The 26,948-nt window shown below is 49.1% G+C and overlaps 1 long non-coding RNA gene across 1 annotated transcript; it reads right to left on the reverse strand.

Annotated features, from left to right (window-relative positions):
• Nucleotides 1–954: 954 nt before the first annotated feature.
• On the reverse strand, nt 955–16,596 carry LOC121134693. Its single transcript, XR_005871812.1, has 3 exons — nt 16,471–16,596; nt 15,819–15,973; nt 955–1,728 (listed from the first exon to the last, which is right to left on the reverse strand). It is a non-coding gene; the product is annotated as an uncharacterized LOC121134693 (long non-coding RNA).
• Nucleotides 16,597–26,948: the final 10,352 nt, after the last annotated feature.

The following is a 26,948-nucleotide window of genomic DNA, read 5'->3' on the forward strand; positions in this document are numbered from 1 at the left end:
TCCGAGTGTGGACTACCATCTTTTTCCATACCACTCTGTGTGTGGGGGGGGGGTGTTGATCCCCAGGACAAACCCTCTCTCCTCATCACTGACTTCGTGCTAGCCAGGTCTCGGAGGATGGAAATGCCATTTGCTCTGCTGTCTCTTAAAGCCCCCATTCCCCAAGAGCACAGGCGTCCAAAGCCTGGCTTGCAAGGGAGCCTCAGCTCTCTGTCACCACAGGGGTAGACACAGGCAGCAAAATAAATGTGTGGAAGAGGTTCATTGAATCAGTGAGGGGTTTAGAGAATGTATCAGTCCAAAGGGGCTGGGGATGGAGATGGGGGAAGGGAAAAATAGGGGCATAATAAAGCATTGTGTGTGTTTGCACACGCGCACAGGCGTGTGCATGTGTTGGGGGGGTCATTAGCTCTTGTAATACAGAATGAGACAGAAAGAGATGTACATGAAATAATGTCTTTTTTTTTTTTGCGGTTTTCAAGACAGGGTTTCTCTGTATTGTTTTGGAGGCTGTCCTGGAACTCGCTCTGTAGACCAGGCTGGCCTCCAACTCACGGAGATCCACCTGCCTCTGCCTCCCGAGTGCTGGGATTAAAGGCGTGCACCACCAACACCCGGCTGAAATAATGTCTTAAGATGAAACTTTTTTGTGTGTTATGGGGGAGGCGTTCGAGACAGGGTTTCTCTGTGCCTTTGGAGGCTGTCCTGGAACTAGCTCTTGTAGACCAGGCTGTCCTCGAACTCACAGGGATCTGCCTGCCTCTGCCTCCCAAGTGCTGGGACTAAAGGCGTGTACCACCATCGCCCAGCAAGATGAAAGTTTACAAACAGATAATAGTTGCAGGGCATAGCATGGAAAGAAGTTCACTTCACTTAGTGCGCAAGACATCACTCAGCTCTATAAAAGAAACTTTAAAAATTTTAATGGAAAATATGCTGAACACATCTGATAATCCTCCAAGAAAATACAAAATACTAATAAACCCAAGAAAATGCTGAGATGCAGCAGAAACAAAAGAAATTAATATTCAAACATCCATGAAAACACAGTTTTCCCTTATGAGATTGAAGGTGGGACACACAGAACATTCCACATGGCCTGCGGCTACAGTGAATTGTCTCAGCTGGGTGGAAGGGAATGAAGGTTAAGGTGCTTGAGGGAATGGTCAGGGTGCTCATGGAGGGACTACCACAGAAATGCCCCCGATTGTCATCCAGAAATGGCCAGTGACACGGGTAAAGCCACATGCTCCTGCTTTGCACATGGGCCAGGCTGTCTGTTCGAGGCTTGGTCCCTCTCTGGACCTGGGTTTCCTCATCTCCCCACACAGGCTGTAAGGGAGTTTCATTGTTACCCAGGTTAACCATTTACTAATGTTTGCAGTGTGCATACCACAGAGCCTGGCACATAGCAAGTGCCTGGCAGGTGTCACTGATGAATGCAGAATTGATTATCATCCCACACACAAGAAGCTACCTAGGTGACTAAGTGTCTAGAAATAAGAAAGTCTAAGTCACGGCATGATCACAGAAGAGTACGCGTGACCGAGTGAAGAGGGAAGTGAGCAAGGTTCCCACCGCAACGAAAAGAACATCATGCCATGTACTTCTCTAGATGCAGGCCCTGCCTGGACCTTCCCCGGGGCCACCGAGCAAGACGGTGTCGAAAGGAAAAGATAAAAGAAGGCTGTACTTAGAATACTTGAGGCGCTGAGTTCAAACCAGCACCTGAAAACAAAACAAAACAAAAGACGAAGGTAAAACATCACCTTGGGTAAGTGTCTTGCTTTGCATTCATTTACTTAGTTTGGGGGTGTTGTTTTTGTTGTTGTTTTCTTGAAACAGGATGTATCTCCTTAGCTCCAACTGGCCTGGAACCCACTATGTAGCCTAGGATGCTCTCCTCTATCTTTGTCCATTGTCTTGCAACTCCTGGGGTCACTGGTGTGAGTCACCACACCTGGCTTTGTGCGTTTGCTTTCCTGTTTTTGAGACAGGGTCTCATATGGCAAGGGGTGATCTCAGACTTGTTGTGTCGCAGAGTCTGGCCACCGCACCACACACATTTGAACAGATACTTAGAGCAGCATTAGGCTCAGTGCAGAACGCAGTGTAAAGTACAGTGTCCCCTGGGACCCCTGTTCCACACCGGCACCAGAATGCCCAGGCAGCACACTGTGAGACTGACCCAGATGATGTAGGATAATGCTCTTGTTCACTGTAAAGATTTGTCATTCTTATTGGTTTAATAAAATGCTGATTGGCCGGTAGCCAGGCAGGAAGTATAAGTGGGGCTACCAGACAAGGAGGATTCTGGGAAGAGGAAGGAAAGAGACGCAGTCAACAGCCAGACATGGAGAAAGCAAGATGAGAATGCCTTACTGAGAAAAGGTACCAAGTCACATGGCTAAACACAGATAAGGATTATGGGTTAATTTAAGTTGTAAGCGTTTGTTAGTAATAAGCCTGAGCAATAGGCCAAATAGTTTATAATTAATGTAAGCCTCTGTGTATTTATTTGGGACTGAAGGACTGGATGGGATAGAAACTTCCATCTACACCCTGAACCAGTTTCTACTGTTACATGGTGTGCATTTGTAAATGGTAAGATGACAGCCACCCACCACTGTAGGTCCTGAAGAACACTTTCATGGCCTCTGTGCTCTGCGGATTCATCTCTCCTCCCTCCTCTGTTGGGGGAAGTCCTGTGCATTTGTCAATAAAGTACTGTTGAGCCTATAGGGAACCAAGATAGGAGGGACTAGGAGTCCAGGAGAACTCTGGGAAGAAGAAACACAGAGAGTTCGAGATGTAACGCCATTGGGGTAGGAAGCCCGGAAACCTCTCCGGTAAGAGACATACTTAGATTAACAATTATGGGGTAATTACTTAAGTCAGAGCTAGCCAGTAAGAAACAAGCAAGGCCAACAGCTTCATAATTAATATAGCCTCCTGTGTGTTTAGTTGGGACTGATGCGGATCTGGAACCAGGCGGGCGGGAAGGCTCCTCTCAAGGAAAAGCTTCCCTTAACACTCCTCCCTCTGCCAATCACTCATCCTCCGGGTATTCTGAGCGCTGTCTGTTTCTGGCATGTCAGTTGGAATCAGGTGGCCTTTCCACTTAGTTACAGACGTTCACATTTTCTCTATGCTTTTCTTGCTTGTTTATTTTTAGTGCTGAGATGCTCTACCGTCTTGTTGGATCACTGCAGAGACATTGTGGTTGCTTCCACATTTTTGTAGTTATGAATAAAGCATTGGTAAACACCAGCGTGTGGTTACATGTGTGGTTTTCAGTTCTTTGGTAAATACCATGAAACAAGATGGTTTGTGTGCTACCAGTACAATTGGCTTTCTAAGAGACTGCCAAAGTTTTAACCGGCACAGAGTAATCTCTGACTGTTTCAAAGCACAGTTTTCTTAGGGTATCAAATCCTTTAAAATGTTTTACCTTATTTTTCCCACTATTATTTCACATTATTGTGCTTAAGTTACAGGAGGAAAGAGGCAATCAAGCCTCCTGTTCCAGTTCAGGAAGTTTCTAATCAACACTGATTATCAATTATAATGTTGAGTAACTAGGAATGGTGCCATACCTGAGCCAAGACTGAGAAGGGAAAATGGATTCAAGGTTGTGGTCATCTCCAACAAGAGCACGGCACACTGCCCAGAGCTGGCCAGGTTAGCACTGAGCCTTTAGCACCGGGTACAGATTCATGAACTTCTCTGAGGATAGCTGCTGGGTCTTTTGTTGGGTTTGTTGTTGTTTGTTTGGTTGGTTTTTCTGAGACAGAGCTTCTCTGTGTAGCTTTGGAGCCTATCCTAGAACTCACTCTGTAGACCAGGCTGGCCTGGAACTCACAAAGATCCTCCTGCCTCTCCCTCCCGAGTGCTGGGACTAAAGGCGTGCGCCACCACCGCTCAGCTGGTTTGTAACTTTCCATCTGTCGGGGGTGGATACTGCACGTGCCATGGCGCAGGTGTAGAGTTCAGAAGACAACGTGAAGGCATCAGTTGTCCTTTCCACCATGTGGGCTCTGGGCACTGAGCTCAGGGTTACGCATGGTGGCGTAACTCACCCACTGAGCCGTCTTGCCAGTCCATAACTGCTTTTCAAAGAGTGGTTCAGGGTGAGGGACAATGGCTAAGTGAGTATAACCCTGTTATTCAAGCGTGAGGACCTAGGTCCAGATCCCTGGCTCCTGCACAAATGCCAGGCGGGTGTGGCGGCCCACTTGTCATCTTAGCACTCAGAAGGTGGAAATGGAGATCCCGGAGACAGCCCTAGCTGAATGAGAGCCAGACTCTGCTTCGGAATATAATGAGGACAGTGATGGGGAAGATAGCATCCAGCATCAACCTCTGGCCGCCACACAAACCTTCATGCACTCGCGTGTATCTGTACACACATACTTGTTAATACACATGCAAAAAATGCCTACGTGTACACACACGTATGTCTATATGGAAGTATGTATACAGGTTTAACCTGTAGGCTGAGGCAGGGTGGTCACTTTGAGTTTGAGGCTAGCCAGTGAGGCTAGCCAGTGTTACAAAGTAAGACCCTGTCTCAAAAAGTCATTTTTCCAAAAAAGGCTTAAAATTAGGCCCAACCAAATAAATTAAACAAACACAAAAGTCTACCTACTCTTTTTTCCATTACAAGTTTTTTTTTTTTTTTTTTTTGGTTTTTACGAGACAGGGTTTCTCTGTATTGTTTAGGAGGCTATCGGTCCAGCCCGGCCTCGAACTCACAGAGATCCGCCTGCCTCTGCCTCCTGAGTGCTGGGATTAAAGGCTGTGTGTGCTTACATGGGGGCAGATTAGTGCCACAGCACCTAACCGGAAGTCAGGGGACAGCTTTCAGGAGTCCCTCCTTCCAGGATGGGATCCCCCTGCTGAAGCTTCTCACTGGCTGCCTCCATTCCAAATTCACACAGAACGCATTTTGTCACGTCAAAAGCTTCTCTCACCCCTTTTACAACATGGGCTCATGTAGCTCGGGACGCCCTGGAACCGGTTGTACATCCAAAGCTGGCTTTGAACTTCTGATCCTCCTGCTTCCGCTTTCCAAGAACTAAGATTACAGGCTCCCCTGCCATGCCCATAGAGACAGCCCAATTTCTCCCCGCTCAGCTAGCCACGGAGGGACCCTTCCTGCCTCAAGACATAAATGCAGAAAGCGAGCGGCTTCTGTATAAAGGGAAGAAAGAGGGGGAGGGGCTCCACCTTAGGTCTCAACTCATGCTTATAATCGTCTGATGTGAGGTCCCAGCCCTCCTGGGGTCGTCCCCTCCCCTCCCTGAGTCTCTCCCGCCACCCAGCCAATATTGCAGCAACTCGGAGCCAACGGATGTGCTGGCCCAGAAGAATTGACCTGGTTTAAATATTGGCAGGAGTGAGCCGCGATCTCGCTGAGGTTGCCCTCCTTTGAGTTGTTACCCATGACCTGACCAGCAAGCCTGGCGGGTGGTAAAGGTCTCAGAGCGCTTCGTGTGGCTTCAGCGCACGTAGCGGGCAGGACCAATATTTGCTCTCTGACGCTGAAAGTGAGGTGCCGAGACCCGAGCCTTTTTGACACTGCTCCGCCAGTGCTCTGCGCCCCGGTAAACACCACTGGCTGAGGCTTGGGTGCTCTGGGTTCCTTTCTGGGAACACGAAACCCTCCAAAAACCGTTGAGGGACCGTGCTGGCTTCGTAACTGGGCACCACAGCCAGATCACAGAGGCAGCCGCGGCTTGAAAAGGCCTGGAGAACAAAAATCAATACAGGCCCTGCTCGCCAAGATCCCACAGCAGGCTTCAGCTGTTTGTCGATGCTGACACGGAAAAAGCGGAAGCCGGACTCCAGCTGCCTCTGGGGTGGGGGTGGGGGGCGTGTTGGCAGCACCTGTCTGGTAGCCCCTCCATGGGGCCCCAAGAATGGGGCTGAGGTCAACGTCCTGCAGAGGAAGTAACAGGAGAGCACGCCAAGGCCAGCTTCGCACTGTGCTAGTCACGCATGTGCATACGCAGTCACTGATCTCCACCACAAGCCTGTGCAACCAGAGAGGGGAAGGTCGTGTGACCTGCCGAAGGTCACCCACCTGGTAAACTCAAAAACCGGGTCCCAACCCACGCTGCCCCCTTACAGAGGCCCCGTCTTGCCACATAGCCGCACCACCCACTCTCTGGAGCATCAAGGGTCACAGCAACCTAAGCATGACCTCGGGTCCCAAAGTACAGACTTAAACGCTCTGCCAGCATGGTGAGTGGGGTGGACTTGTAAAGTCACTTGAGACGCTGAGGCAGGAGGACTGAAGGTTTAAGGCCTGCCTCTGCAAGTCCGTGAGACCCCATCTCTAAATGGAAATGAGAAAAGGGACATGGGGACAGTTTAGTTGGCCTGCCTTGTGCGTGTGAGGCCCTTGGTTCAATTCGTGAGGCTGCCATGATAAAATATTGTAATTGCTTTATTGATCACATTTCCTTTCTCACCTTGGAAAACTGGCATTGGTTCTGTGTCCTGGCTACAGCCCTGCTGAAGATTTTTCAGACTTCCAATGATCCTCCGAGGCTCTCAAGCTTGGGGAGTGTTTGTCCCTACTCCCTCTAGCAGATGTGATCCCTAGGGACAACCTAATAAGACGGGAAGACAGCTATCTGGTGAAGCGTTCTCCTTCAGAGTTGCCATCTGAATGACCGAGATCCAACCTAATTGCTTGTAAGACCCAGGTCTCAGAGACAGCACAAACGTTGTGTCACCTTGAAAACAGAGGGCTGGCTTTAAGTTGCATTGAGCAATTAAATCTTAGTTCTCTAGGCTCTGGAAGATTGTAGAAAGGGGGCAGCTTCAGATCCTTAGGTATGATATAATCTTGTTTCTGGAAAAATTAAATACCTATTCATGAATCATGGAAATAGTCTGAAAGAACAATACAAATCTGCTGGCTGGGAGCTGTGAGGAGCATCTCAAAGCTCTTACGCTGTGTCTGTGTAAAAGCCTTCACACCCCTTCTCTCTGTCCTACGCTGTCTGATGTTTCTGTGACAGTGGGGACTGATTCTACAGGTCTTTATTTACACAGAGTGACATTCAGTCTCTTTGGTATCTGTTGTACAAGCTTTGACAAATGTGTGTGTAGACTATGTACCCACCACTGAATCAGGAGGAAGAAATGATCAATAACCAGCTATCTTACTTGTTTTTCTATTACTATGAAGAGACCCCATGATCAACACAACTTATAAAAGAAAGTGTTTGATTTGGGGCTCACAGTTTCAGAAGATTACAGTCCATGACCATTGTGGCAGGGAACATGGCATCGGGCAGGCATGATGCTGGCACGGCAGCTGAGATCTCACATCATGATCTACAGCCAGGAGACAGAACGAGCTAACAGAAAATAGCAAGAGTATTCTGAAACCTGAAAGCCCATCCCCAGGGACACACCCTCTCCAACAAGGCCACACCTCTGAATCCTTCCCAAACATTTTCACCAACTGGGGACCAAGTGTTCAAATATATGAGCCTATGGGGTTCATTCTAAACCGGGATATCAAGCCCATGGCCAAGATGATTCTGTCTTTTATTCTTACAGCAACAGGGAACTTGGCTGTTCCTCCTTGGCTAAGGTTCAACCTCATCACATACTCCTGGTTGGCTAATTGGAGGGGAAGGGGAGGGTGTAACAGGCATATCTCAAGGATGTCTAGGGGTTGGACAAGTGGGCATATCGCACTATAAGGGATGCTTCCTCTGATAGAAAAAAGTTGCTCATGGCTACGGAGTAGTCTTCTCTGAATGCCACTCAAATGGATTCTTGCAGCATGCAACCTCATGTGTCCGCACCCATGCTGTGACGTGCCATTTGTTCATGCCCTTTCATTGTCAAATGCTATCCCATGGTATAAAAAGCATCACAGTCCCTTAGCCTCCCACCATTTTAAAGGCATTTAGGTTGTCTACAGTTGAGGGAGGAGGACTGCTTATTCTACACTGGGTGTGTGTCTGACTTTCTAAGAAACGCTGAGCTTTTCTTCGGTGTCTTGTCGTGTTTCCTTATGTTGAGAAACATAGGCTCTGGCTGTCCCTCATGCTCTTTAGGACTTGGATTTGATATTGTAAGAATGCGGCTATCATTATTGCTGTTTTGTAGAGTGTAGTGAGGTCCACTGTGGGCTCAGCTTGCCTTCCTCGGGGGTTAACAGTAAGTATTACTAAATGCTGGCTTGCTATCTATTTTGGTAGATGTCTTTTGCCCAGTTTGCTTTTACTTTGGAGCTGTCTTGCCGTTGTCGTTGAAAGTCGCATTACTGCCTTTAAGAGTGTGGCTGTGTGACTGCCATGTTGCTGCAGGCGCTGAAGTGTTTGACAAAGCAACATGCCTTTGTATCTGTTGTGACTCAGACATCTCCGCACACCCCTGTCTGACCCTTCCTTGTCTTTCCTCAATTCAAAGAATGCTTCACCTTCTAGAACTGTGTAGAAGGGGGGTCATCTTTTATTCTGGTGTCTCCTGTGTGGAATAGTTCACTTGCACCATTGTTTTGATGGTTTCATTTCATGAATAGACCCGGATGTGTGCATTCGTCCGCTTGTTGTTAGCCATTGAGATTGTCCTAGCTTTTAGTCATTCTAGTAAGGCTTTCATAACCACCCATTGACATGCATTTGTGGCGCATATATTTTCATTTATCCTGGGTAGATACAGAAAATACTGAATGGGGCAGTGTAGACATCTGGTCTGTGCTTCACATTTTAAGACACTGCAAAACTCAACCCCAGAGTGGCTGTCCCATTTCACATTACAATCTTCATAGAAGAGATGACTTTTAAAAATGTGTTCTCCTGGTATCTGTTAATCCCTGGGTATGAACGTCACAGAGTTTGGGGTGGAAGTTAAGAGAGGCCAAATTGGCTTTATAATGAAAAGAAAGGTCTAGGCTCGGGGTGCAGGGGCCTGGATTCAGTCAGAGAGAGGGGGCAGAGGACAGGAAACAGAACAGAGCCAAGCTGGTGCTTCGGGATGGGGCCCTCTGATGGAGCCGGGAATATACATCTTGTGGTAGAAATGCAAAGCTCAATGGCCATGTGGCCATTAATAACATTTTTCCCTACATGATGCATTTTCCAGGAGTGGAACAAGCTGGGCCGTAGCAAGGCCCCTCCTGAGCCCCACCACAGGGTTCCCACAGTCTGTGTCTCCCATGCTCATGCAAGCATAGACTGGGCTAGCGCTTCCCAAACTTCAGAGCAGCACCCATTGTTTAAACTGTCATTTTGTCTAAACCAGCTCACCTTGCCGTCCAGCTGGAAAGCTCCTTGGTGAGTCTGTTCCCCCTGCACCTCTGAGCCATAAACAGCCCTCTTTCTGCTGTTTGTTTGATTGTTTTGTTAACAGACAGAGCCTTATGTGTCCTGGGCTGGCCATGAGCTCACCGTGTAGCCTAGTGTGGCCTCGAACTTCCCGGTCCTCTTGCCTCCGCCCCCCAAGTGCTGGGGTTACAGGCATGTGCCCATACCCAGCTAACCCTTTGCTGAGGATCAAATCCAGGTTTGCACAAGGTAGGCAAGCACTTCACCAGCTGTGCATGCAGCACCCGCAGTCCCCGCCTTAACTGTTTACATTTTTGTGACATGCCTTGCTAAGTTGCCCAGACTGGCTGTGAACTCGCTCTAGTTCAGTTAGGCTTCAATTAGCAGTCCCCCTGTCTCAGCCTTTGGAGTAGCCGGGATTATAGGTCTGAGCTACCAGACCTGGCCTGAAATAATTTGGGGCAAAAGGCCAAGCTTGGAGCTCGTGACTGTCTAGATAGGCTAGAGTCAGAGGTACAGAGACCCTGTACCTAAAGCAGGAAGAGGAGGGGCCTGGCTCATGCCTCTAACTTCCTTCGGTCCTCCTAAGTTGTCTGGACTCTGTGTGGGATGACTCAACACTTCCACCAGAACCAGGCAAACCTTTGCTGCATCCACTTGCATTTGGGAAAAGTGTCACTGTGTTTTGGACTGGTGGCATCGGGTGGAGAGTGTGTCTCTGAAGATCTGGGGACCACAATGGGGCAAGTGGCGTTTTGAGAGTTTGTGTCACCTTCGTCTGTATACAGCAGGAAGGAAGGACAGCCACCTGTTTGGCTCATGGTAACTTCTAACAAATCCTGGTGTGGCCCAAGGGCGGCTCGGGAGATGGCCGGAGAGCCTAGGCATCGGGGTGGAGAGAGCGGTCACAGTGACAGATGCTTCTTTCCTTGTCCCAGGGAACTTTGCAGGAGTGAACCAGCCCCCTCAGCATCCCTGCAAACGTGTCTGAAATGCAAAGTCTCCGGCCTCAGCCAGGCAGCTGAACTGAATAGCCAAACCATTTAGTCCTTCCTTTCTGCTGTACAGACTGAAGTTTGAGACAATTTAGAAACCAACATCTGAGGCTGGGGATACAGCTAAGTACCTCACAACCCAAACCCTTTTCGAGATTCCCTCCACCATACACACATTCTGCAAAGGGCCGTGCGTACACACACACACACACACACACACACACACACACACACACACTCTCTCTCTCTCTCTCTCTCTTTCTCTCACAGACCCTGCAAGGGGCCACAGCTTGAGAATGCAGCACGGGGAACCTCAGCATTGGGAACCCATTTAGACTCCACCCCACCTCCCAGCCTCCAACAGGAGCCTCTTGCTTCCAGGACGACTTTGATAGTCGCCATTCAACTCTGTGCAGCCCTTACTTCGGCATTACAGATGGGTACAAAGCTGGGACCTGTTTCCTCAGTATCTGCCGGATGAATGCTTGGATGGTGTCCTGCAGCCCGGTCGCTCTTGGTAACCCGATAGGCAAGTCTTGGCAGTCTGGAGGGGACTGTTTCCCGCCGCATAAAGGAGGTTGGTGACACAGCGCCACCCTGTGGCGACACGAAGAAAGAGCCTTTCTTGCGGGCTGCGTTGAAGTTCAGATTTGGGGGCCTGGAAGAACCTCCGAAGCGGCGTGGGACCTCCAAATAGCAAACTTGCCACTTATTTAAGAGCATTTGCTGTGCATCAGGCACCATGATCATTGTATTATCTTGTAATGACCTCACATTCCCTCCGTTCTTATTGGAGAACATTTTATCAAGGAGAAAAATTGGTCCCGCTGTTTTTCCCAGGATCGTCGAGAGTGATGTGACAAGACAGCCAAGATGTCCGTTATCTTACTGCAAGGAAGGGTTTACTTGATAGGTCGTTTAAAGCATTTTGCGTCTGGTGGTAAAGCAATATTCAGTCATCACTCGGTCTCGCTGGGGGATGGATGGCAGGATTCCCGCGAATCCCAAACCTGGAGTGCTCCAGTCCGTGATATAACACTACAGTGCAGCATTTACAATCTGCATACATGCTCCGGTATATCTCAAGTATCTCTACATTACTAATTGCATTAAGTACCTAGCAGTGTCTAAGTGCTGTGTAATTAACTGCACACAATGTTATGCTGTTACTGAACCATAACAAGAGATAATCTGTACGTATTCAATACAGACATCATTCTGTTTTGTAAATACACCTGATTTTCAGATAGTTGACTCTCTAATCCATGACCTATGGATATAGAATGTCAATTGTGTGTACATCACAAAGAATCTGAAATTTAAAAAAAGTCTTCTAATATTTGTTATTGTGCAGCAAATTATGCCCTCCCATAGTTCCCAAAAGTGCCTCAGTGGCAGAGTTCTGACTACCAAAGATCTAAGTGCCAGAGTCATTTGGGGCCATTTTGGAGCTGGCTATCACAGGACAAAAAATAGAAGCTTCCGACAGGTTTATATGTGGGTATGGTGGAGGCTTCTTCCTGACCCCTGTACTCACGTTATTCTGCCTGCCCTCCATACTCCTCAATGTGCACGTATGTCTGTGCACAACACGCATGCCTGGTGCCCACAGAGACTGGAAAACGGTGTCACACCCCGAGGCTGGATAGCAGACAGTAGGTGCTGGGACTCAAACCCAGGTCCGCTGGAAGAACAGCCAGTGCTCTAACCATGACCAGCCTCTCTACCTCCTTACCTTGTGTCTTGTATCCTGAAGCAAAACCTAGTTCTGGCCCTGGGCCTAGACCTGGTCTTAGTACTTAGTGATTTCCTTTGTTTCCTTTTGGGGATGGGGTATGGGGTAAAGGGACCAGGGTCAACGCAAGACACCCCAAGACCAACTTTCTCAGCACAAAGGACATTTATTTACCCCAGAGGGACAGAGGGCAGGGAATAAGAGACCATGACAGGAGAGAGATGATGAGGAAGAAGGTTGGGAACAAGGGAGGGGAGGATGGGGGGTATTTGTCCTAGGTGGAGGAGGTGGGGGGGGGACAAAGGACTGTCTTTGGGTAGAGAGGAGACAGATGTGGTCCATAGGCAAATGGCAGTTTATAAAGGTAAAAGGGGGGAAACCCCGAGTTATAATGAGGTGTTTAACTTTAATTGGGCATGTTAATTAGGTGAGCTGAAGGGGGCTTTTGATTGCTGGACTTCAATGCTTTGACAGCTGGACCCTGGTAGTCGGCCTCAGGAGGAGGCTGGCTTTAGGGTGGTGATCTAACAGATCTTAGCAAGGCAGAGGGAATGGAGGAGAAGGGTAAGGCCTGCTGGAGCCATGCTTGCCGCTCTGGTCAGCTAGAGTCCCTCCAGGGGAACCCTTCGGCTTTTTAAGTCCATGATACTGACGTCTCTGTCTACAAGCGTGCAGCTTAGCTCTCATCAACGGGACACAGAGTAGAGTCTTCTAGGGAGAGGGAACCTCACCCGAGGGCTCTCCTCTGCTGGCCTGGCCTGTGGGCATGTCTGTGGGGCACTGTCTTCATTGATGACTGGTGTGGAAGGCGCAATCCTTGGACAGGTGGCCTGGTTGTTTAAGAAAGCGGCCAACTGAGCCCTGGGAAGTCAGACAGTGTGCAGTGTCCGTGGTCTCTGCTTCAGTTCCTGCAATGAGTTCCTGCCCCGGCTTCCCACCAGGACCTTCAACTGAAGCCAGCCAGCCCCTTTCCTTCCCCAAGTTGTTGCTGACCAGTGTTTAATCACTGCAGCAGGGAAGCAAGGTAGGATAAGGTTGTGGTTGGTCTTGTTTTTTTGTTTGTTTGTTTGTTTGTTTTTGTTTTTTGAGACAGGGTTTCCCTCCGCAGCTCTGTCTAGCCTGGAACTCACTATATAACCCAAGCTGGCCTCAGACTCGTGGACAATCCTCCCTCCTCAGCCTTCCCAGTGCTGGGGTTGTAGATGTGAGTCTGGATAGTCTTCTGCTCACATAGTTAAAGAAGTCTAGTATGCTGCTTTTGGGAAACTTAAGCATATTTTAAAAACTGGTCATCTTAACGGGCAGTAGTCAGGGAGAGGTCTGGAGGCAGAAGAGAGTTGGGAATGGAAACAGGTTATGATGGGGATGGGGAGCCATGGCTTAGGGGTAACACTGTGGAGAGTGCTTTGAAGGAATCAGCAGTCTGGGATCCCCAAGGTTCTAGTGCACCTGCCTGACCCTGAAGTCTACTGGGACCACATGGGCTGGAAGAAAGTTCTAACGGTGGGACCGTGGTGCCAGGCAAATGTAAAAATAACCTGAACTCTTGCAGGGATGAGTGAGGGCTGTGAAACAGTCATGTTGATCAGAAGAGCATAAGGGGATGGCCATTTCTTGTTCATAGTTTGTGAGCTCTCTCTCTCTTTCTCTCTCTCTCTCTCTCTCATCCATTCATAGCCACTTTGCTCACCATCTGGACTGTGGTGATATTTTGTTTGTGCTCTAATGAATAAAGCTTTCCTGAAGACCAGAGGGTGGGCTAGCCACTAGCTAACCATAGAAGCTGGGTGGTGGTGGCTCACGCCTTTAATCCCAGCACTAGGGAGGTAGAGACAGGAAGTGACATGGCTGGGCAAAGAGAGGAATACAAGGCAGGAAGACACAGGAGCTCAGCCCTTTTTCAGTCTGAGGATTTTGTAAAGATAAGAACTTTAGAGACCGGCTGCTTAACTTCTCTGATCTTTCAGCATTTACCCCAATATCTGACTCTGTTTTTATTGCTATAGTAAGACCAATTAGAATTCGCTCTACACTGGGCTTTCCAGCTATGCCCATAAAGGTTTCCGTCAGACACCTACATTGCTAGAGGTGTCCTCGCTCCCTGACCAGAAGAACAAAGTGAGGCCAGAGCCCACTCACTGCCCCAAGTCCCTGCTCTGCCCTCCTGGGGAGCCCTGGGCCCTGCACAGCCCTCCCTCCTCACCCAGATCCCTCCTGGAGGCTCGAGAGCAGGGACACCTAGGTCCTGGTGCCTCTCAGCAGACATGGGTGTTATCCACAGCTGTGCATGTCCTGTCCCTAGTGACAAGGTGGCCCAGGCTGTGTCCTCAGACCTGAAACGGAGCTGTTTGTAAATTCTCATGCTTAAGTTCTATAGGAATTAAAGGAAAAAGAAACAGGTGGCCGGAGGTGTAGCTCACCTGTGGGTACTTGTGTAGCGTGCACAGTCCCTCAGCTGTGGGTACTTGTGTAGCGTGCACAGTCCCTGAGCTGTGGGTACTTGTGTAGCGTGCACAGTCCTGGGGTATTGCTCACATTCTTTCCCAGAGGGAGACAGCCTACCCCTTGTAAGGTCCCAGTGACAGGGTCCACCAAGTTCCCTCCAAGCATAGATGAGGGTCACTTACAGGGCTGTGTGTGCTCCTCTTCCCAGCAGGCAGCACCTGAGATGCCTTATCCAGAGGGGATGAGGGTTCCCCTGTGGGTGCATAGATGGAGCCCCCTCCCTGACTGTTATACTCCAGCCCCTCCCCAGACCTTGTACAATTAAGTCAGTTACATACAGCAGGTGGTAAGGATGGCCTGGGTACTCTGGTGATGGGGGATGTCCTTCTGTATGCTGTGAATATATGTTTCTCTTATTGGTTGGTGAATAAAGCTGTTTTGGCCAATGGACAGGCAGAATCTAACTAGGTGAGAATTCTGAACAAAGAGGCAGGAAAAAAAAGACAAAGGACAGACACTATGTAGCATCTGGGAAGTCAAGAGACCCTGGCATCACCAGCAAGTGAAAGTCATCTGGAGATACATCGATTAATAGAAATGGGTTAATAATGAAGAGAGAGCCACCCAGAAAGAAGCCAAAGCCATTGGCTGAACAATTGTAACTGATATACTAAGTCTCAGAGTGGTTAGTTCATTACCAGCTGAGGGACTGGGCAGATGGACAGAAAACCAGTCCAGTGGGACTGAGATAGACTGGGAAAATCTCCCTCTACACTCATGGGAGGATGTTGCAACACTCCCCAAGCCTTCGTGAGGGCAGTGTTGACAAGCCCACCTGGGATAGTCATTTTGGAAGAGGGCACAGCTGAGCTCCCCAAGCTGGAGGTGCTTGGCTTAAAGGGTAGTCACTCAAACCCTGTGCTTGGTCCCCAGCCCCACATAAACTCCTGTAATCCTAGCACTTAGGACGCTGCAGCCGGAGGATCAGAGGTCCATCCTCAGCTACACAGAAAGACTGAGGCCAGCCTGGTCTACAGAAGGTTCTGCCTCAAGAAAAAAACAGTGGGTAAGCTATGGGGCTGGAGAGTGGAGACGGCTCATTGGTTAAGAGTACTTCCCTGTCTGGCAGGAGACCTGGGTTCCATTGCCAGCATCCTCACCGCAGCACACAACTACCCGTAACTCCATTTCCAGGGATCTGATGCCCTCCTCTGACCTCTGTGAGCACACACACACACACAAACACACATACACACACACACACACACCTAAACAAAACTGTTAGAACACTTCAGGTTGGTCTCTATTTACTCTTCCCCTATGGAAACATGGGAATTATCGCCTTACCTGCTGACCCTTGATGCATTTTGGGTGCTGAAGGCCAGAGAATGGGAGAGACATGGGTCAAGTCCAGGTGACAGCTGTAATTTGCACATTTTCCTTCTTCCTGATACTGCTGTTGTCATGGTTCCAGGTGGCAGCTGCTCTGTGCTCTTGGGTCCCTGAACGAGGACAACACAGAGACAGTCCACAGTCATACTGAGATGCAAGATGGGCCTGTCCAGATACAAGGTCCTTGTCGTCTTAAGCCCCGAAACTTTAGTATTGTTTGTTATCTCCGCACACACAAAAGGGTGGCCATAGTCAAATTATGGACACTTCAAAGCTGAGCACGGTGACACATGCTTGTGATCCTAGGACTTGGCTAGGGGTGGGGGTGGAAGGGTGGAGTAGAGGCAGGAGATCGGGAGTTTAAAATATCCTCTGCTACATAGTGAGGTCCAGGCCAGCCTGGGCTACACAAGGCTGTCTTGAAAACAGACATAAACAAACAAAATGTTCTAGAAGCTTCCTCCTCAAGCAGAAGGGAGAGAGTGTAGACTATCAGGCACTCTCCGGCTCCTCCCCATCTACAGCCGCTCCCACACACAGCGCAAAGTACTTCCCTTCCCACCCTACTGTGAGTCCCGTCCTCCCGGGCCCCCATTGTGTCTGTTACGTGTAACGGCCAGGTGGAGGTTGTCTTCCATACTCTGTCATGGGAACCTAGGCAGCTAGCTTGCGGTTTTCAAGAGCAAGATGGCAGAGCTGGCTCCAAGGAAGTAACTAGAAAATGCCCAGGCGACCTAAAGAACAGAAAACCCTTAGAGAGAGGTGAATGTCAACTCTTCCTCTATTTACCCTTCAGAATGCAAAAGCAGGCTTTACCCTTGTTCTATTTACTGTTTCTTTATGCTAGAGGGCAAAAGTGAGTTTTTGAAGTTCTGTTGTTTTCATCTGTCAAGACAGGGTCTTACTTGTAGCCCAAGCTGGTCTTGACTCATCTCCTCCAGCATCCTCCTCAGTGCTGGGGTTCCCTGCAAGCCTGAATCACCATGACTGACTGATGCCTTGTCTGTAATACTAACATAGCCATACTTACACTGCAGGGAAGAAAAGATTTCTCATCTCGTGAGGTTCATGCTTGAGGTTCCTACAACAAGATGTCAGATTACTCAGAACAAAACTATGTATTTAATATGTTTGTGTGGTACAGAAGCCTCTAGAAATGAACCCAGAGGGCTGGGGACATAGCTCAGTGGTAGAGCACTTGACAAACAAGACCACAGCTGTCAGGGGTGTCCAGCCATTAGCCAGCTGCGGCTGCCTCACGTACTCATAGAAAAGACGTGACTCAATCCTCATAGAGGGTATGTGACTATGGACCACTCAACAGAAAGCCCCCAAGTCTGCCAGGAGATAGGCTTGGACAATAGGGAAAGATTGAGATAGATAAAGTAAGGACCTGCGGTCAGGTTACCTAGCAACACAGGAGGGTCTACCCCTGACCTTTTGCCCTGACAGCTTCCTTGATGCTGCCCCTCCTCACTTCCTCCTCCAAGCCCCTTAAATACGTCTTGGAAAGAATAAAATCCTGCCACCTTGATCAGATACCTGTCTTGGTGTCCTTCTTGTATCTCCTGTCCCCCATCTTTCCTCTAGGTGCCCTCCAGTCCCCACGATGAATGTCCCGTGGGCCGGGACACAAGGCCAGGTTCGAGCCCAGCAGGCAGCCGAGGAAGACAGCCATGAAGAAGTATGTCTGGAGGGCAGAAAGGCATGGCCCTGCTTGATAAAGGGCAGGGAGCAGCAAGGGCTGCCTGCTCACATTCTCTTGTCCCCCTGGAAGAGCACAGTCCTGCTTTCTGTGTGCAGAGAAGGCAGTTGGTTCTGCAGGGGAGCTTCTCAGCGGGCAGCCAGAGGATTCTGGGACTTGCATTAAGGGAGAAGAAAGGGCCTCCTGCTCACACTGTCTTCTTAGATGCTAAGGGGCCGTGTTTGGGATAGCTACATCCTAAACCTTCTCAACGACAACTCAGTGAGGAAAAAACAGAAGCTCCTAATGCTCCCTGTGGAAGAAGAGCACTGGGGCGAGGGCCTGGACCGGGCAGAAGTCACTCTGTGGCACAACCCCATAACCGCTGTGAATGGGGATACAGTGTCCTGTTTAAGAGATGGTGGGTGTGATGTTGCTGTGTCCTAAAACTCAGTTACAGCATCCTGGATTCATGTTTCTGTTTCGAATTATTTTAAGGTTCATCTATTTTATTCTGTGTCCATGAGTCTTTTGCCTGTATGCCCCGACCTGCGGCACATTCAACGTGGGTCTGCAGAACACCCTAGGAGAAAGATGGGGGACAGGAGATACAAAGGATGACAAGACAGGATCTGATCAAGGCGACAGCCTTTATTTCAACCCAAAGGGGTTTATATAGGGGAAGGGAGGAGGGGAAGGAATGGGGGTGTGCTGCAGCTACAAGGTCGCTGGCAGGGCAAGAGGTCAGGGGGATGGGCAGGTCATCCTGTGTCCTCTGGTAACCTAACATTCTTCCTTCTATCATACAAGCCTACGCCCTAGACTAGGCAGATAAGCCGCAGGTCTGTTTTCTCGGAACTTGCTTCCTATCTTAAGAGGTGGTATTTCAGCAATGTGACCTGGAGTCACGTCTTCTCTATGAGGAGGGCGTGATAATGCTACGGCTCAGTTATGGCAGAGCACCCCCCCCACACACACACCTGTATGCATACATATGCAACACGTGTGCCTGGTGTCTACAGGGGTCATAAGAGGTCATTGGATGCCCCTGGAAATGGAGTTACAGACAGTTGAGAGCCACCACATGGGTACTGGGAACCAAACCCAGGCCCTCTGCAGAAAGCACAAAGTGCTCTTAACCACTGAGCCATCTCCCCAACTCAAGTGTTTTCTTTTCAAAGCAATCTTGGGCCCCCGGAAGCCATAACTGCCAGAGGGAAGGGTCTGCATCATTTGCATGGAGAATCCAGCCCCTGCTTGCTCCTCAGGCTGTTATCTGCCCTTCCTCCCTTGATGAAGTCTCTGACTTCTCAGAGGGCCCAGCAGTTTCCAGGGAAACCATCTTCCTCTCCAGAGACAAGGATGGAGCACAGAACCAAGTTGGCTCTGCAGGCCTGGCTCTCAGAGGGACCATACCTGTAACGTGTAGTCTTCCTTGCCAGCCACCTGGGCCTTGCCACAGTTGCAGTCCCCAAATAACTCACAGGACACTATATTAATTATGAAGCTGTTGGCCTTTACTTGTTTCTTACTGGCTAGCTCTCACTTAAATATTTAACCCATAACTGTTAATCCAAGTATTTTTCTTACCGGAGAAAAGGGTCTGGACCTCTTACTCTGGTGTCCTAATGGTGTCTGCCTGTGTCTCTCTTTCCAAGAATCCTCCTCGACTCCTAGTCCCACCTATCTTGCTTCCCTATTGGCCAACACTGCTTTATTCAAACCAATCAGACACATATTTACAGAATGACATCTCCCAACACATACCTACAGCTCAACTCCAGCGAACCTCAGGACTGGGCCTGAGACACTATCTTATGACTTTCCCAGCTGGACTTAAACTTGTGATCTTCCTGCCTCATGCTCCTTGGTTCTGGGATCACAGACCTATATCATCAGGAATTCTGAGGCACAGCCTATCTGGGAGGTGGCTTGTTGACTCCAACTCCTATGGAATTTGCCACTTTAGCCAAGCAAAAGGGAATCTCAGGCAGAAACACCCTGTTCTACACGGCTGCATCTGAGGGACACGGCCCATGACTTCTTTGCCCAAGACTTAGATGGGGTTATCTGCTATTTTCAACCATCTTACTAAAACTAAACATCCTAATTATCACTCCACACACACATTATAAACTAGGAACCCAGTGGTTAAGACATGCCTCAGGCCTTGGGGAAGCCAGGATTTGATCCCAAGCAAGGTCACTCTGAGACCCTCCAGCTTCGTCATCACGTGTGTTTGGCGCGGATACCAAATGTTGTTTCCATATACGTCTCACATTCCATCTGCGGCTCTCCTGGTGTGCTCTGACACCACCAGAATGAACAGATCTAAACAGAAGGAAACAGCACGATAAGAAAGACTTCATCCTACTCCACGTGTACGCTGTCTCCCTGATCCCAGAAGGTGCTCGTGTGGAGAGCCCCACCCCCTCCACCCCGCGCATGAAGAATTAGAGATGAGGAGTTTAGCTCTCACTGTCTCTGTGGCTGCCTGGGTTAGGGTTTCTGCTGCTGGGAAGAGACACTGTGACCACGCTGCAGCTCTACAAAGGAAGACATTCCATTGTGGTGGTTTTCAGTTCAGAGGTTTGGTCCAGGGAGCATGGCAGCTGGGAATGGATGGCAGCGTGCAGGCAGACGTGGTGCTGAAGCTGAGAGTCCTACATCTTGACAGGCAGGCAGCAGGAAGTGAACCGTCTAGCTGGGCATTGCTTGAGCATGGGAGACCTCAAAGCCGGCCTCCGCAGTTACGCACTTCCTCCATCAAGGCCACACCTACTCCAACAAGGCCACACCTCCTAACAGTGCCGCTCCCTTTGGAGGCCATTTTCTTTCAGTGCCCTGCATCCTGACGGAAAGCACACCCCTCTTGGCCTGTTGCTCTTTTGCCTCTTGTCCAGGCTTGCAGGCCGTATCTGGGCAACGCCCGGACAGCAGTCAGCATTCACGGCTTACCCAGAATGCCCTGAAATGGCTCACTGCACCCCTAAATGGTCCCACTTCCAAAGGGTGGACTTATTTTATAGTCTTCCTTCTTTTCTCTAGAACACCTTTGCAGACTCTTATCTGTATGGAAAACAGAGAGGAAATGCCCTGCCCAGCAGGGCACAACGGGTTCGAGCCCACGGGAACCTGTTATGAATGAGACGAGAAACACGAGAGAGATGGACAGCAAGACAGACCTTCCGATCAAGCTGCCGTTTAAAGAGAATTCTGTGCAGGCTTAAATAGGGGAAATGAGGTAGGGGGATGCAGGACAATAAGGGAGGGGTCGGTGCCTAGTATTCGGCTGAGGAGTGTTCTTGGTCACGTACCCAGGAGTGTGTTCTTGGTCACGTACTGAGGGGTGTTGGTAGTCACAGACCAACGCTGAGGCTGAGCATCAGGAATGAAGAGGTGTTCGTGCTAAGTAGCCTAATTGCAAGGAGGAGGATTGAGTAACCTAACTGTGGATTGCTATCAGCTATTCCTGTGAGCCCAGGTTCTATTCACTAGGAAGCTGGGGAGAGGACGGACTATTCTTAAAAAAGACCGACAATATTTACAAGAGGTTCTAAATAACGTTGATCGCTCCCAACAAGGAAATTGGGAGATAATTCGGAACACTCAGTTGAAAGGCTAGTATGAGCAGGAGACATGGAGAAGGAATGTAACAACTGTCTCAGTTACCATTCTGTCATTGTGGAGAGACACCACGACCAAGGCAACTTACGAAAGAGAGCATTTAAAAGGAGGCTTGCTTAGCGTTCCAGAGGACTGCTCACCACCGTGGGGTGTGAGGCTGGTGCTGGAGCAGTAGCTGAGGGCTTACATCTTAGCCACAAGATGAAGGCAGGGAGAAAGTGAGACCCACCTTGGTGTGGACTTTTGAAATCTCCAACTTCACCCCAGTGTCACACCTCCTCCAACAAGGCCACACCTCCTAATCCTTCCTAAGTAGTTCCTTCAACTGGAAGCCAAACGTTCAAATTACACGAGTCTCTCTGGTGGCCATTCTCATTCAAACCACCACAGGACCTGTGTGCCCCAAATTCCATTGCCCCTTCTGTAGCGACAGCCTCTGTGTTTAGCTCAATGCCAGAAGAATGATTCTACTGTTTAGTCTCCTGGGATGTGAGTATGGTCACACCCCTACACTTTCTGTCTGTCTCCTGTGATGTCAGGGGGGTCACACCCCTACACTTCCTGTCTGTTTCCTGGGATGTGAGTGTGGTCACACCCCTACACTTCCTGTCTGTTTCCTGGGATGTGAGTGTGGTCACACCCCTACACTTTCTGTCTGCTTCCTGGGATGTGAGTGTGGTCACACCCCTACACTTCCTGTCTGTTTCCTGGGATGTGAGTGTGGTCACACCCCTACACTTTCTGTCTGCTTCCTGGGATGTGAGTGGGGTCACACCCCTACACTTCCTGTCTGTTTCCTGGGATGTGAGTGTGGTCACACCCCTACACTTTCTGTCTGTTTCCTGGGATGTGAGTGGGGTCACACCCCTACACTTCCTGTCTGTTTCCTGGGATGTGAGTGTGGTCACACCCCTACACTTCCTGTCTGTCTCCTGGGATGTGAGTGTGGTCACACCCCTACACTTCCTGTATGTTTCCTGGGATGTGAGTGTGGTCACACCCCTACACTTCCTGTCTGTCTCCTGGGATGTGAGTATGGTCACACCCCTACACTTTCTGTCTGTCTCCTGTGATGTCAGGGGGGTCACACCCCTACACTTCCTGTCTGTTTCCTGGGATGTGAGTGGGGTCACACCCCTACACTTCCTGTCTGTCTCCTGGGATGTGAGTGGGGTCACACCCCTACACTTCCTGTCTGTTTCCTGGGATGTGAGTGTGGTCACACCCCTACACTTCCTGTCTGTTTCCTGGGATGTGAGTGGGGTCACACCCCTACACTTCCTGTCTGTCTCCTGGGATGTGAGTGTGGTCACACCCCTACACTTTCTGTCTGTCTCCTGGGATGTGAGTGGATCAAACTGTTTTTTTTTTTTTTTTTGCTTTCTAGAAATTATCTATGTGGCCTAGGCTGGCCTTGAATTTGAGATCCTTCTGCCTTATCCTCCACAAAGCAAGGATTACTGACATGTGCCAACCATATCTAGTCCTTGTTTCCCGTTTTGCTTATATGAATGTGAGTAATCTCAGATGATTGCAGGCAGGGTCAGCTACTGGAGCAAAGAAACCTGCAAGGCTGAGGTCCCTGACACTATCGTGATATCTGACAGCCACGTGATGCCTATGCCTCCCTGTTTATGGGAGAAACAAACTTCTATTAGATCTCAAGGTGGGTTCTATTATTCAGGGTCTTTAAGAAGTCCAACCCACTTCCTCACATTTTCATGTGTGTTCACATGCTGAACATGCACCCTGCTCTCTAGGAAGAAGCTGGCAAAAAGAGACATTGAAAATACAGGTGACCAAGAGTACATTCTGCTCTTGTAATTCAGTTCCCAGCACCCACATCAGGCAGTTTATGACTATCTGTAACTCCGGCTTTGGGGGATTGGAGACCCTCTTCTTGCCTCCAAGAGTGTACATGCACACGTATGCACATACACCCATGCACGTGCATGTACACACCAAAAATAAACTGGGCTAAGCATTGTGGTATACATTTTTAATCCCAGTACTTGGGAAACAGAAGCAGAAGCAGAAGCAGGCAGATCTCTAGGAATGTAAGGTTAACCTGGTTTATATAGTGAGTTCCAGGTCAGCCAGGGCTTTAATAAATTGATCAATGTAAATAAATAAAATAAATAATGAAATTTTAAAACAAAGAAGGGGACTTGGATCTGGGACATAGCTCAGTTGTTATAATGCTTACCTGGAATGCAGAATTCCCAAGTCCCACCCCCTGAACTGCACAAGTCAGATGTGATGGCCCAGACCTGTATTCCCAGTACTGGGGAGAGGGACACAAGAGGACTGAAATCTGAAGTACACGGGGAATCTGAGGACTGCATAAGATGCCGTCCCAAAACAAAACACACGGTGCTGTGAGACAGCTCAGTAGACAAAGGCACTAGCTTCCCAACAACACAAGACCAATGACCTGAGTCTGATTCTTGAACCTCTGGAAATATGGAAGGCAAGAAGAAACTCCTCAAAGTTGCTATCCAACCTCCAAATGCGTTCAGTGGCATATGTGTATCTGTAGTCATACATACATTCACACACACACACATACATTCACACACATTCACATACATACAGTCACACACACATACATTCACACACGCACACACACAAATAATAAAATTGTAAATGGTGACTAGCTTTTCCATTAATAAAAGTATATGGGGCAGGACTGGAGAGATGCTCAGCAGTTAAGAAGAGCACTGGCTGCTCTTCCAGAGGACCTGGCTCAATTACCAGCACCCACAACTGTCTGTAATTCCAGTTTCAGCGGATCTGACACATTCACCCCAATGCACAGAAAATAAAGTTAAAAAAAATAAAGATAAAGGTAGATGGAAGTCATTGGTTGTTAAAATGAGAAATGTACCTGTTGTACCCAAGAAACTCATACATTGCCTTGTCTGCAATGGTACTTGGGGCTGTCCTGGATAAAGAGGAGACTGCATCCATGGTGTCAGCTGACTTCCAGAACCTTCTTCATCTCTGTCTTGGTCAGTGATGGCTGTGAAGAGACACCGGGACACCATGACCACAACAACTCTTTTTTGTTTTTTGTTTTTTGAGACAGGGTTTCTCTGTGTTGTTTTGGAGGCTGTCCTGGAACTTGCTCTGTAGACCAGGCTGGCCTCAAACTCACAGAGATCCGCCTGCCTCTGCCTCCCAAGTGCTGGGATTAAAGGCGTGTGCCACCAACACCCAGCAGACCACAGCAACTCTTAAAAAGAAAGCATTCAACTGGGGCTTGCTTACAGTTGCAGAGGTTTAGTTCATTTCACCATGACAGCAGAGGGAGGCAGGCAGAAGTAGCTGGGAATTCTACAACTGGATCCACAGTCAGCAGGAAGAGAGAAACACTGACTGGGCCTGGCTTAGGCTTTTGAAACCTCAAAACCCACCTCCAGTGACACACTTCCTTTAATAAGGCCACACCTTCCAGGCAATAGTTCCTCACAAGCCACGGCATAGTTTGGCAATAAGTCTACAGATTCAGCCCTGTGGATGGTTTCAGTGAAGCCACCACTAATGAAGAATTAAGAGGAGGTCCTTCTCCAACCTCAACCACTTGTCAATCGCACAGTCTTCCTCACAGATGCGCTTGGGGGCATTTCACATGGAAAGTCAGACCTCTGCTAAACTTTTAGGAAAGTTTTCACTGTGTAACTCAGGCTGGCCTCAACTCAAGTTCTTCTTGCCTCATCCTCCTGGGTGCTGGGAATGACAGTGCCTGGTAACCGTGGTTTGGATTCTCAGTTGACAGAGAGGAGACGTTCCTGGTGAGGGGCATGTTGCTTGGGGACTTTGACAGCCATGCCATCATGCCTTTGACTTGTCCAAGGCGAGACTCTCATTGGAAGTGGTTCTGCCTTTGACTTGTCCAAGGCGAGACTCTCATTGGAAGTGGTTCTGCCTTTGACTTGTCCAAGGCGAGACTCTCATTGGAAGTGGTTCTGCCTGTTCCTGCCCGTGGGAATCTGAATTTTCTGCCTTGATTGGTGCAAGCTCTATAGAAGCTTTTCTTACACCAGCACCATCCTGGGGGACAAAAGGAACATGCATTCTGTTTCCTGCTCCATAGCTAGTAATGAACATGAGTTCTCAGCACATGTGGAAATGGAGGCTACACGGGTACCTGCTGCGTGCCAGGCCCAAGACGGTTGCGCGGGTGCCACGAGCCATGTGGAGAGGCATTTATAGCAGCGTGTGGGAGAAAATCGCTTTGGAGGAAGGTCTGCATGCATGTGTGCATACATGCAATCAAGAGGACAGCCTGGGCCTGCATGGCGGTGCCCTCTCACAGTCCTAGCGCCCAGGAGGCTGGGGCAGGAGGTTTGAAAATTCAAGGTCAGCTTGGGCTGTATGGTCTTTAAAAGAGGAGCAAGGGGAAGAAGAGAGAGAGAGAGAGAGAGAGAGAGAGAGAGAGAGAGAGAGAGAGAGAGAGAGAGAGAGAGAGAGGAAGAGGTGGTGAGGATACTCGGTCTGCCCCAGTGAAAACCTCAGCAGGACTTGCAGTTAGTCATGCTGTCACTCTTGATGGGGGAAGTCCTGTGTATATGTCAATAAAGCACTGTTGGCCAATAGGGAACCAAGATAGGTGGGACTAGGAGTCCAGGAGGACTCTGGGAAGGAGAAACACAAAGAGTCAAGATGTAACACCATGGGGTAGGAAGCCCGGAAAGTTCTCTGGTAAGAGAAATACTTAGATTAGCAATTATGGGATAAATACTTAAGTCAGAGCTAGCCAGTAAAAAGCAAGCAAGGCCAACAGCTTCATAATTAATATAGCCTTTGTGTGTTCATTTGGGACTGATGCGGCTCTGAAACCAGGCTGGTGGGAAGGCTTCTCTTTACAACTCTTCTTTAAAAAAAAAAAAAGATTTATTTTTCTATTACGTATAAAGTGTTCTGTTTGTGTGTATGTCTACAGGCCGGAAGAAGGCACCAGATCTCATTATGGATAGTTGTGAGCCATCATGTGGTTGCTTGGAATTGAACTCAGGACCTCTGGAAGAGCTAGTGCTCTTAACCTCTGAGTCATCTCTCCAGTCCCATGCTGTCACTCTTAGAAACCACCCTAGCATCTCAGTCCCTCTGAGGAGTGACCAATGTCCCCTCTAAGTAGGCTGTTGGGACCATTTAGTAATCAGACCTCTAGGTTGATTTGGTGTTTTGTCTGCCTTTTCTCATGGCGTCTGAGGAAGAGGAGTGCTCTCCTTAAACCATACCCCCTCACCCCAGCCCTCCACCTTTCCCAAGCAGCAGGTCCCTGCCTCAGAGGGAAAGAGCAAAGCCAGGAGGGGGCTCTTGCCTCCAGACATCAGAACAGTCTGGATGGAAGATGGTAAGAGAGATCCCTGCTGAGATCTCATGGATGCCCTGGCTGTTCCCACTCTCTCTCTGTCTCTCTCTCTGTCTCTGTCTGTCTCTGTGTGTGTGTATGCGTGTACGCGCATGCCTGTCTGTCTGTCTCAGTGCTTTCCAGTGTGCTGTCTGTCACATAGAGTGCAGCCTCAAGAACCCAAAGTTCACACCCTGTTTCCTTTATGCTGAGGTCACCAGAGTTTTAAATGTCCCCACAGTGAGAACACTGGAAGCTTTCCATTGTCACCCCCTTCCCTGCCCTTGGAGGAGGACAGCTGCTTCTCTTTCTGACTGGGTTCTTCCCACCACCTTGGGCTGGTGAGAGTCTGGACTTGGTCATGAGGCCCTCAACTGCAGAGAATAATGACAAGGCATCTGAAGACCTTGTTGTCTAG

This window comes from Mesocricetus auratus, unplaced genomic scaffold, assembly GCF_017639785.1.
Source record: "Mesocricetus auratus isolate SY011 unplaced genomic scaffold, BCM_Maur_2.0 Super-Scaffold_100029, whole genome shotgun sequence".
Classification (NCBI taxonomy): domain Eukaryota; kingdom Metazoa; phylum Chordata; class Mammalia; order Rodentia; family Cricetidae; genus Mesocricetus; species Mesocricetus auratus.